The sequence below is a fragment of the Hyperolius riggenbachi genome, chromosome 6 (assembly GCF_040937935.1).
Source record: "Hyperolius riggenbachi isolate aHypRig1 chromosome 6, aHypRig1.pri, whole genome shotgun sequence".
NCBI lineage: Eukaryota > Metazoa > Chordata > Amphibia > Anura > Hyperoliidae > Hyperolius > Hyperolius riggenbachi.
In genome coordinates this window covers 304162654-304174963 of record NC_090651.1, presented here as the reverse complement: position 1 = coordinate 304174963, position 12310 = coordinate 304162654, and the positions used below count along the sequence as shown (strand labels likewise).

The 12310-nt window shown below is 43.9% G+C and overlaps 1 protein-coding gene across 2 annotated transcripts in view; it reads right to left on the bottom strand.

Moving 5' to 3' along the window:
* Positions 1-12310, bottom strand: part of EPS8L1 (EPS8 signaling adaptor L1) — a 152356-nt gene that overhangs the window by 69774 nt on the left and 70272 nt on the right. The window contains exon 1 of one of the 2 annotated variants that reach the window (XM_068241243.1): positions 4218-4323. The exons of the other annotated variant lie outside the window; for it this stretch is intronic. The gene's annotated coding sequence lies outside the window, so the exon portion shown is untranslated. Of the gene's footprint in view, positions 1-4217; positions 4324-12310 lie in introns of those variants that run through there. 2 annotated transcript variants of the gene reach the window in all.

The window sequence follows — 12310 nt, the reverse complement described above, 5'->3', positions numbered from 1 at the left end:
TTGTACGTTTTCATCTCTGTGTTATTTATTTACATTTTGAAAACTTTTGTCGTCAGGAAGCCAATAAAGAGGTCTTTTTTTTTTCATCCCAAGTTCATTAGGATCTTAATGCTTTTTCAAGCTTTTCCATATTTAAGGCAAGATCTGTAAAAATGCAGCTTGAAAAAGATGGATGGAAAACAGAAAAGGGTGGCTGAAACCACAACCATTGTTTAACCACTTCCGGATTCTCGGAGCGTATATACACGCCCCTGAATCCAGAAGTGTATACCATGGAAACGGCCGCTCGTATGAGCGGCCGTTCCATGTCAGTTCCCGGAGGGTGTCTCCGTGAACACCCTGCGAGCCGATCGGCGGCTCGCAGGGTAAATGTAAACACACGGGGAAGATCTTCCCCGGTGTTTACATGTATACGGCGCTGCTGCGCAGCAGCGCCGTAGAGGAGATCGGCGATCCCCGGCCTCTGATTGGCCGGGGATCACCGGCATCTGATAGGCTAAAGCCTATCCCATCAGGCGCAGGACGGAAATCCGTCCTGCGCCGCTCACAGGGGGAGGGAGAGGGAGGGAAGGGGAAGGAGGCCAGGAAGCGCTGCGGAGGGGGGCTTTGAAGAGCCCCCCCCCCGCAAGCGCAAGCAGCCGGCGGCGATCAGACCCCCCCAGCAGGACATCCCCCTAGTGGGGAAAAAAGGGGGGAAGTCTGATCGCCCTGGCTGCTAGCTGATCTGTGCTGTGGGCTGGAGAGCCCACGCTGCACAGATCAGCATAAAATAACATGGTGTGGAAGTGGTTAAAAGAAGGATTAAAAAGTGATTAACTAAGGAAGAACAAACACCTTCTTCAGTCAATAAAAGTTTACACTCTAGAGACAAATTCCACCTGTCAGAAGAAATACATAGTTGTAAGGGAACAAATAGTTCTCCAACGTGATGCAAACATTTAGAGGCATGGACATTTTTCTTTATTTCCCTGTCTTCCCTGAAAATTCAGAAAATGTATGCTGCTGCATCCTTGACAGGCACCCTTGGGTGCAGCAGCACTCATTCATCTTTAACATACATACTCTCCTCTGTAGCGTTCTATTGCCTGTTGCGTCATGACATCAGCACAGATCAGTACAGCCTTCTACACCCTGCCTCTTTATCAACAGCATTCACAAGAAGTTCATTTTGGAGCTGTGCAAGAAGATCCAGGAAGGAAGGACGCAGCCAACAACCAAACATCTGTGAGATGTTCTAACCCCTTATAAAACTTAAACTAAAAGGCCAAAAACTTTTTAAAAATATAAATTGAAAATATTATTCCTATTCAATGTTTAATCCAATCAGGGCCGGGTTTACCATAAGGCACTGTAGGCACGTGCTTACAGGCGCCTAATGATGGAAGGGCGGCTCACTTCCCTCCCCTAGCGCCTCCCTCCTTCCCTACGCAGAGTCCTGATCAGAGGGTAAATGAGAGTTTAGTCACCTGGCTCTTGGCATTCCACTGACAAGATCTCTCTTCAGTCGGGGGCACCACTAGCTGGCTACCTAATGCTAAGGGACACCTGTAGCTACCTATTATTATTATTATTAAGTATTTATATAGCGCCGACATATTACGCAGCGCTGTACAGTGTATATATATATATATATATATATATTGTCTTGTCACTAACTGTCCCTCAAAGGAGCTCACAATCTAATCCCTACCATTGCCATATGTCTATATTATGTAGTGTAAGTACTGTAGTCTAGGGCCAATTTTTTTTAGGGGGAGCCAATTAACTTATCCGTATGTTTTTGGAATGTGGGAGGAAACCAGAGGGCCCGGAGGAAACCCACGCAGACACGGAAAGAACATACAAACTCTTTGCAGATAGTGCCCTGGCTGGGATTCGAACCAGGGACCCAGCGCTGCAAGGCGAGAGAGCTAACCACTACGCCACCGTGCTGCCCCTACCTATCACGAATAAGGAAGTAGTAACAGCTGGGTCAGCCAGCACACTTGCGGTGTTGTTCAATGGGGGTTTGTGGGTTACTGGCGGGTAAAGTTTAGCGTGCCAAGACATCTGTGCCTATAGGCTCCTGTGATGTAAATCCGGGCCTGAATCCAATAAAACATCACGGAGTTCACCTTTAAATGCTTTCTGATAGCATCAGTAAATTCATATAGAAAAGATCCGGTGATGGGTATCTCAGCGTGAATCATACATCAACATGCCAAGAAAGTGAAACTTGTGGTTGTCGTATCACCACAATAACTTATCGCACTGTGATAGTGCATGTTTGTTTATCCACTGTGGAAGTCCCCTTACTAGAACTCTCACTATTTTCTCATTAGCACATCACTGGCTTGACTTATTAGGGCCCGGTGATGAAACAAAACATGGCATTTGTGCCAACCATGATAGCACAACAGGAACTGACAACTTGCCATCAGTAGTGAGATTTATGCTCCAGGCCATGGCCGCTGTGATCAACAGCAAATAGTTGCCAGTGCTGCATTTTCAACTTTTTTTTATAACAACAAAAACATTTACAAACCATTCTTTCAAGGTCAAATATATAATATACTAATTACATTTTACATTATTTAAAAAAAAACAAAAAAAAAAAAAACAAACGGTATAGGTAGGAGCAACCCCAGTTGTTAAATGTCATGTGAGTTTGCGTTGACTAGAGGGCGGAGCCTCACATTTCCTGTCCTTGCTGCCTGGCCACCCAACCTTGATCTTGACAGTAGTAGCACCAGGCTTAGACAAATGATCAACACCCTTGATCTTGACAGTAGTAGCACTATAGTGTTCCTTGGGTTATCCAAAGTGGCTGGCTAGTGTACTGGTTTACGGCTCTGCCACTGACACAGATGACCTTGGTTAGAATATTGTCTCTCCCTGTTCAGTAAGCCAGTCCTTGAGCAAGCCATATTCAGTAAGGAGTCCTTGGGCAAGGCTCCCTAACACTGCTTCTGCCTACTGAGCGTACCATAGTAGCTGCAGCTCAAGCGCTTTGAGTCCGCCAGGAAAGCAGCGCAGTATAAATATTATGTCTCTTGTCTTATCCAGATGGACAACACGTGGGGTTCTCACACACAGCCTAGTTTTGCATACTTTTAATAATTGGCAGAGGCAATGGAGATAAAGGTAACATTAGCCACACAAGGCTTTAAACCTGAAACAGATTCAATCACTGTTTATCCATCAACCCCCGCAAGCCCAATGAATAAACGTTGAATCAATTTGAAACAGCATTAATCATAAATATTCATCTAGCATGTGGGGAAGGAATCAGAATCGACTTTATTCGCCAAGTACGATGATTGTCTTACCTGGAACTGGTTGTGGTACACATGGCATAGGCATTTTTCCAAATAGACAGACAGCACTTGACAAACATTATGGTGCCCAATCATGGTACAATTTTTTCCGATTAGATAATTTAGTTCGACTATCCCGTTAGATTGAATATAAAGATTTTCCCAACATGTCCGATCAGATTTTTATTGAAAAAAAAAACTGGATAATTGTTCATTTTTTCTTGATCGAAAAAAATATTCTTTTTGCCTTTCATTCGATTCGATCGTTCGGGTCGAATAAACGGGAAAATTGAACATTTTTATTGTACCGTGTATGGGCACCATAAGATGTATATTTGGATGGACATAGCAGTATACATGGGGGATCCATGGCTAAAATGGCCACGAATGGCATTGAGCAGTACAATGCTAATGAAGGTAGCGATTCAATTAATAATTCTGAAATCTCGTGGTATCGAGTGGTGGAAGGAAGGAAGTTGACCACTAGTTGATCATTGATTTCTAGTCAGGGATTAGTCCTCTCATATAATGCAAAACTGTAGAACCTGTAATAAAATGCCATACCCAAGGAAAAACAAACATAACGAAAGCACTTCTCTGCCAATCCACCATATAAAATCTTCTACTGCCCTTCTACCATCAACAATATTAATCTTGTTAGAAAGCTGAGGAAAACAAATGTAGGAACCGGCCGACAACGCCTCTCTCTCTCTCGGGGTTAAGGTGTGCTGCATGTACACAGGTTAGCTGCTGGATTGTTTGAGTTTCTGTTTTATGTGCTGCCAACACCCACTATCCACCACTTAGTGCTCCAAGTGTCCGCAGGTGACATGCCGCCCTCCGACACAGAAACCCGCAGAGCTGCTGAGGAAAACAAGCCAGGAAAGTGATCGCCATTCACTTCCATGGAGGTTTAGTTACCTGGGAACGGTGCTGCCGTGTCTCACAGGAACAGCTCGGGCTCCTCTTTCCTCCTCCACTGTCAGCCCAGCCGCACTGTCAGGCGTTTAAGGAAGCCCGGCATTCTGCCTGGCAGAACCAGTTTGTCTGGTGACAGGAGAAGAGGGAAAGGATTTGGCATTCTTCTGATGTGTGCACAAGCTATAATACTGCACTCCACATATAGGAGGCCCGGAAACGTGTTCATGTGGAGAGCGCAGCTGTCCCTGGTCATTTATTACAGGCAAAATAAAGCGCCATTCATGCTCTGGTACTTTCAGTTCTCATCCACTTTTCAGCAGTTCTTCATCACATCTCCAGCTGTCATGGTCTATTGTATGATAAGTGCAGTAGGGGGCTCGCTGTATTTAAAGCACACCTGAAGCGGAAAAAATCTTATGATATAATGAAATGTATGTGTGGTACAGAACATGAATAAAACATTAGTAGCAAAAAAGTCTCATATTTTTATTTTTTTCAACATTGTCATATTTGCAGTTTAAAACCACACTCTGTCTTTTAAACTATAAAACAAAGGAGAAATCATGACCTTTTGAACTTTCCTGCAGTAAAACCTTATCTCGAGCTATCGCTCACTGTTTCTTGGCTGTTTAAGTGCTTCAGAAAACAGGACTGTATTCATCCCAGTGGGTCAAATAGCTCAGAGAAGCTCTTTTGCATAGATAACTGAAGTTTTTTTTTAACTCTTCCTGTACTTGAAAACAATATGGGCTTGATTCACAAAAGAGTGCTAACTGTTAGCACGTCCATTTTCGCGCGCAATGAAACATTTTCGCGCGCGCTAAATTATTATCGTTTTGGCGCACAAACGTGAAATTCGTGTTTGCGCATGAAACCGTTTCATTGCGTGCAAAAATTTGCGATCGCGCGCAGACACGAAAATTCGCGTGAAAACAGCTGTGCTAACAGTTAGCACTCTTGTGAATCAAGCCCTATGAGACTCTTTTCTTTGCTACTAATGTTAGATTTCTTAGCTGTACTAAACATACAATTCATTATCTCATAAGTTTATTTTCACTTCAGGTTTGCTTTAAAGGGAATGCATAGATTTATTTTTTTTACATTTTCAGTTTCTTTTTTATTGTGTTTAGCACTTCAAAATAGAAAACATAAAATCAGACACGTATGAAATCATAAATATAAAAACTGCAGTCTCTTTTTATCGCTCCACTCAGTATTGTTTTGTGAGCAGAGTATAGGAAGTCCCAGACTTATGAACACCCAACTTACCAGTGACTCGCCGATACAAATGGCCTGAAAATGTGAAATTTGATTCTATGGGAACAAGTGATTTTTTTTCTTCTTTTAAAGAAACGCTGAAGCCAAATAAAATCAATGCTTTTAACTTTTATTAATGTGAAGCACTATAGCTTGTGCTAAAATACTGCATCCCCATGGCAAAACAAGATGTTTATACCCCCCAAATCCCCTGTGCAAAATCCACGACTCTCTTGATTGTGGATTTTGCTGCCCATGGAGGCAGAGCTTTGAGCTGCAGCTCTGCCTCCTTTCACGTCAATCTGCCTGTGGATCTCTGCCTCTCCCCGCCCCTCTCAGTGAAGAAAGATTGAGAGGGGTGGGGAGAGGCGGCGATCAGCTGGGATTGACGCGCGAAGAGGCAGAGCTACAGCCCTAAGCTCTGCCTTAATCAGGAAGCACAGGGGATTTGGGGTGTATAAACCCCTTGTTTTGCCGCGGGGATGCAGTGTTTATAGTGGTTAACATTAATAAAAGTTAAAAGCATTTATTTTATTTGGCTTCAGAGTCTATTTAAAAAGGCTATGTAGTTATTGAGAAAATCAATATTCCAAAAAATAAAATAGAATGGATTTTAAACCTTTTTGATGCAGTATGCTGAGGGCACAGGATGACAGAGGTGACACAGTGGGGAGACAGAGGGGGCACTGACGATGCGGGGGAACAGAGGTAACACACAGAGGGGGACACTGAAGGCACAGGGGAACAGAGGTGACACAAAGGGGACTCTAAAGGCATGGGGGAATGAAAGCAGGGGGATCTGAGGTGACACAGAGGTGGACACTGAAGGCATGGGGGAACAGAGGTGACACAGAGGGGGACACTGAAGGCTCAGGACACAGAGGGGGACACTGAAGGCTCAGGACACAGAGGGGGACACAGGAGAACAGAGGTGACACAAAGGGGACTCTAAAGGCATGGGGGAATGAAAGCAGGGGGATGTGAGGTGACAGAGGTGGACACTGAAGGCACAGGGGGAACAAGGTGACACGGAGGGGGACACTGAAGGCTCAGGGAATCAGAGGTGACACAGAGGGGGACAGAGAAGACACGGGAGAACAGAGGTGACACAGAAAGGAACACTAAAGGCGCAGAGGTGACACAGAGGGGGCCACTGGAGGCATAGAGGGGCATAAAGGAGGTACAGGGGACAGTGATGGCACCGTGTTTTATAGACAGATTCAGATTAAGAATGAACCTACAGTCTGTATCTCATTCTGTAACCAGGGACTACCTGTACAGTATTTATTTTTTACCTTTGCAGAAAAGAAGGCCCTCATTCAAATAACTTTTTATCCTAGAAGATCTTATCTTCTCTTTAAAAAACAAACAAAAAACTTTTCAGCAATTTGCATTTGGAAAGTACCAAAAATTAGGTGAGAAAATACTATAAAAAAAAATTTCTGGCTTGCTGGTTGTTTAAAAGGCATTTTATTGGCAAGGTGTGAAAAGATCACCTAGGAGGAAACTCCGGAGAAAAAGTCATTGCATAAGGGCCAGTGTCTAAAGGTGCCAATGAACGGTATGATTTTTAGTGATTAACCATATTTTTGATCTTCTTGTATGAAAACAGGAGCTGAGCTGGTGGGGACAATTGATCCTAAACAATTGATTATCTATTGTAACCTTAAAGCGGTATTGGCAGATATATCTGTCCATACAAAACATGCTATGAACAGTATAAACATGGATACACATCAGTACTCTCCTGCACGGTATACTAGACCCTTGCTTGACACATTTTGGCAAGTTACAGGAAAAATTGTTATAAAAATTAATTTTATCACATTTTGCACAGAAAGCCTGGGGGAATTGAACGCCAGGGAGGTTATAGAACTGGAGGATCAGCATCGCAGATATTTTCACTGATATAATTGCAACTGGTTCCAATATCGGGGATAGTTTGGATCTTGAGCTGAAGAACAACTCAGATTACTAACCTAGAGCTTCCTCCAGCCCCCTGTAGTCCTTCTGGTCCATCAGATTCCATCCGGTTGCCTTTGTTTCCCCACTGTGAGGCCCTGTGCGATCCTGGTCGCCTGCACCATCCAGTCGCGCTGCTGTGGCTGTGAGTGTTCTGCCAAGCACGGTCACCGTCTTTACGGACTGTGCATGCACAGAGCGCTCCTGCCCACTGAGGCGTGATCGGGTGCATGGATAGGACTGCACAGTGGCCCGTGACTGGGACAGTCAGGGAATTTATCCAGCCAGACTGCAGGAGAACAGAGAGGACTGGATGGGATATGAGGGACCAGACAAACTACAGGGGGCCAGGGAAAGCCGAAGCAGACAATTTGGGTGCCCACTAGCACAGGAAATATGGGCACCATCGGTACAGCGCCCGCTATTTATCGGGCTACCAAATTACAGCTCAATGCCGATATTTCTAAATGCGCCTATGGCGGCACGTGAGAACTTACTTTTTTTCCTCTTTCTTGTGGCGGCAGCAGGGGGTGGGGGTTAGCGGTCAGTGGGAAGTTAGGCAGGTAGTGTGTGTGGGGGATTTAGGGGGGGGGGGGGTGAGAGTAGGGTTAGATTTAGCCATAGCAAGATATCAGTATTTAATACCGATATTTTACACTTTAACAGTAAAATATTGGCTAATAATAGTAATCTATTTTACTATTGGCATTACTGGGCGCCAAAACTTCCATGTGCCTTTTTTTGATGTACGCAGAGGAAGCCCCAGGTAATTATAAATCCTGAGTTGAAGCGAAAATATGATTGTTCATTGGAGATAGATTTTCCATCTCTAGCCAGAAAGCCGAGATAATGCAGTGCACTGGCCAAACAATGCTATGAAGACCATGGCAGAGGTGTGCTGAAGCAATGAAACATGCAGTTCAGGATTGCTTCAGTAACAGCAGAGAATGTCCTGGAAGGTGATGTCACATGTCTTGGGCCAGCTTGTGCTCATTCTGTTTACTATTTTACCTTTTCCGGTCTTCTCCACCTGTTCCTGGGCACAATTCCAGTAACAGGCTGCTGTTGCTGGGTGAGCTGATGTGTGTTTTACCTAGAGATTAATGAGGACCTGAACTCACAACTTCCTCTCTGCTCTAAAAGATAGGTAACAACACAATAACCTTTTAAAGAAAAACATTTCTTTGCTACAGCAGATACAAATCCTGAAATAAATCTGCAGTGTGTCAACTTCCTGCTTTCATGGAAGCAGACATACGGTTAACATCCTGTGTTTACAAATGAGCTGCTCTGCTGAGGAAGCCAGATGTTACAGCTGAGAGATCAAATACATTGGTGATTAGTCACAGATGAGGGGGAATTAGACAGGCTAAACTCTCCAAATACATACAGGGTGTATTTCTCTCTGTTTTCCTGCTGTCCTGTGCAAGAGTTCAGGTCCACTTTACACAAGTCTGCTATTGGTGGGAAGGCAGCAGTGTTGGGGGAGTTGCAATATACTCCATGATCTCCCCCCTTCCCCAGATGAGGGACTCAATCCATCAGCATCATCTAACGGGTTTGTTTGTTGCTGGCATTAGTCGTTGAGGGTAATTTTGCCACTTTATAATGGACAGGAGTTGCTAGTAAATACGTATGTAGTATTTGGTATCAGTATTTAGTAGCTCTCGTTATCAGACTAAAGGTGGCCATACACCTATAAATAGCCAGAGATCTGACCATGAGATAGATCCCTGTCAGATCAAATCTGATCTGAGAGAAATCTTTTAGGGCCGGTTTTCAACGAGCGGGCGTGTGGGTTGCAGGACGCTTGCCTGCAACCCTTAGGTGCGCCATGCATGGCTATAGGGATTCAAGAGCGCGCTGAAGGAAACTGACGCAATGAACTATAACCCGCACAATTTGCCCTTTGCCATTGATAGACATTGGTTTGAGCTGCGCATCAGCTATGCCTTGCGCTACATCGGATTCGGTGTAAACCAGGCCTTAGAAAGTATGCACTACCTTTGCGCTGGAGAAGTTTTTCTAGTGGACTAGCCATGCATAGCTCCCAACTGTCCCGCTTTCGGAGGGACAGTCCCTTTTTGGGTGCCCTGTCCCGCTGTCCCTGTTTCCTCCTCATTTGTCCCTCTTTCAGGACTTTGTCCCTCTTTCTATGGAAATATATGTATTTCTCTACTGTTTGATTGACTCTAAACCTTATTCCCACCCTTTAAATTGATATATTACTAATTGTAAAGTGTTAATATGAAGGAAAATGAACCAGGATAGAAAGGACCAGTGAAGTTTGAATTATAAAACATCATATTTTTCTTATGAAATCTTTATGGTATGCGTGACTAGGCCGTGGTGGGGGCGTTGCCAGGGGTGTGGCATGGGCATGGCTTAAGTGTCCCTTTTTCTCATCTCAAAAAGTTGGGAGGTATGGCCATGTGTTTGACCCCATCTCTAATGACAGGATACCAACCAGGGGTGTAACTACAGAGGAGCAGCCCCTGCGACTGCAGTGGGGCCCAGAGCTGTAAAGTTGTAAGGGGGCCCCAATTGCTGATTCACTTCAACCAATAAAGGGGTCCATGCTTCAGATCAGGTGTTTTTGTGGCTACACTTGTTATGGGTGTGAACATTATGATGTCTACACTTGTTTTATGACCATTGCAAGGTAGGCCCAGGCTGTGAGGGTCACCAGGGGTAGGCAAGGGAAGGGGTGTGAACAGTGGGGGGGGATCAACGTTTTGATGGGGGGACCCAAGATTTTGTAGTTACACCACTAATACCAACCAACGATTTTCTGCAATAAAAATTATAATTCATATTTTAACGCTGTTTTATAAATAAGACTCTGAAGCCGGTTTCACACCTGAAACATTTTTGTTGCGGTGCGATCACATCGCACTGCGACGTCAAAAGCAGCCTTCATAGATTACCGCGGTAATGCACGGAACCTCACTTCTGGCTGCAAGCTGTATCATTTCCCTATGGTACAAAAAGGGTAACGCAACGCAATGAAAACGTCCCAGTGTGAAAGGGGCCTGAGTGTTGCCTGAATGGCGTTGTATGATTACTTAGTTGTCTGTTATGTGAAATTACAACGCACACTTCCAGATGTAGCTATGGCACAAGTATCTATCTACCTGACTAGATTGCATTCCTGGCCAGAACAATGATAGATTCTTATCTCTAATTACCTCTGAGGTCGTTTATCTCTGTGACAACTTGAAGTCCAACTTAGGAAGCACAGAAATAGACTTTTCACAAATCCCTGATTTACAACACCTCACATACACACTACCTGTACAACACTACACATTCATACTACCTGTACAACACTACACATTCACACTACCTGTACAACACTACACATTCACACTACCTGTACAACACTGCTCATTCACACTACCTGTACAACACCGCACATTCACACTACCTGTACAGCACTACACATTCATACTACCTGTACAACACTACACATTCACACTACCTGTACAACACTACACATTCACACTACCTGTACAACACTACACATTCACACTACCTGTACAACACCTCACATTCACACTACCAGTACAACACTACACATTCACACTACCTGTACAACACTGCACATTCACACTACCTGTACAACACTGCTCATTCACACTACAACATTACCTGTACAACACTACCTGTACAACATTACACATTCACATTACCTGTACAACACTACACATTCACACTACCTGTAAAACACTACACATTCACACCACCTGTACAACACTACCCATTCACACTACCTGTACAACACTACCCATTCACACTACCTGTACAACACTACCCATTCACACCACCTGTACAACACTACACATTCACACCACCTGTACAACACTACACATTCACACCACCTGTAGAACACTACACATTCACACCACCTGTACAACACTACACATTCACACTACCAGTACAACACTACACATTCACACTACCTGTACAACACTACACATTCACACTACTTGTACAACACTTCTCATTCACACTACAACATTACCTGTACAACATTACACATTCACATTACCTGTACAACACCGCACATTCACACTACCTGTACAACACTACACATTCACACTACCTGTACAACACCTCACATTCACACTACCAGTACAACACTACACATTCACACTACCTGTACAACACTACACATTCACACCACCTGTACAACACTACACATTCACACCACCTGTACAACACTACACATTCACACTACCTGTAGAACACTACACATTCACACTACCTGTACAACACTACACATTCACACTACCAGTACAACACTACCTGTACAACATTACACATTCACACTACCTGTACAACACTTCTCATTCACACTACAACATTACCTGTACAACACTACCTGTACAACATTACACATTCACATTACCTGTACAACACTACCTGTACAACATTACACATTCACACTACCTGTACAACACTACCCATTCACACTACCTGTACAACACTACACATTCACACTACCTGTACAACACCTCACATTCACACTACCTGTACAAAACCTCACATTCACAATACCTGTACAACAATACACATTCACACTACCTGTACAACACTGCACATTCACACTACCTGTACAACACTACACATTCACACTACAACATTACCTGTACAACATTACACATTCACATTACCTGTACAACACTACACATTCACACCACCTGTACAACACTACACATTCACACCACCTGTACAACACTACACATTCACACTACCTGTACAACACTGCACATTCACACTACCTGTACAACACTGCACATTCACACTACCTGTACAACACTACACATTCACACTACCAGTACAACACTACACATTCACACTACCAGTACAAT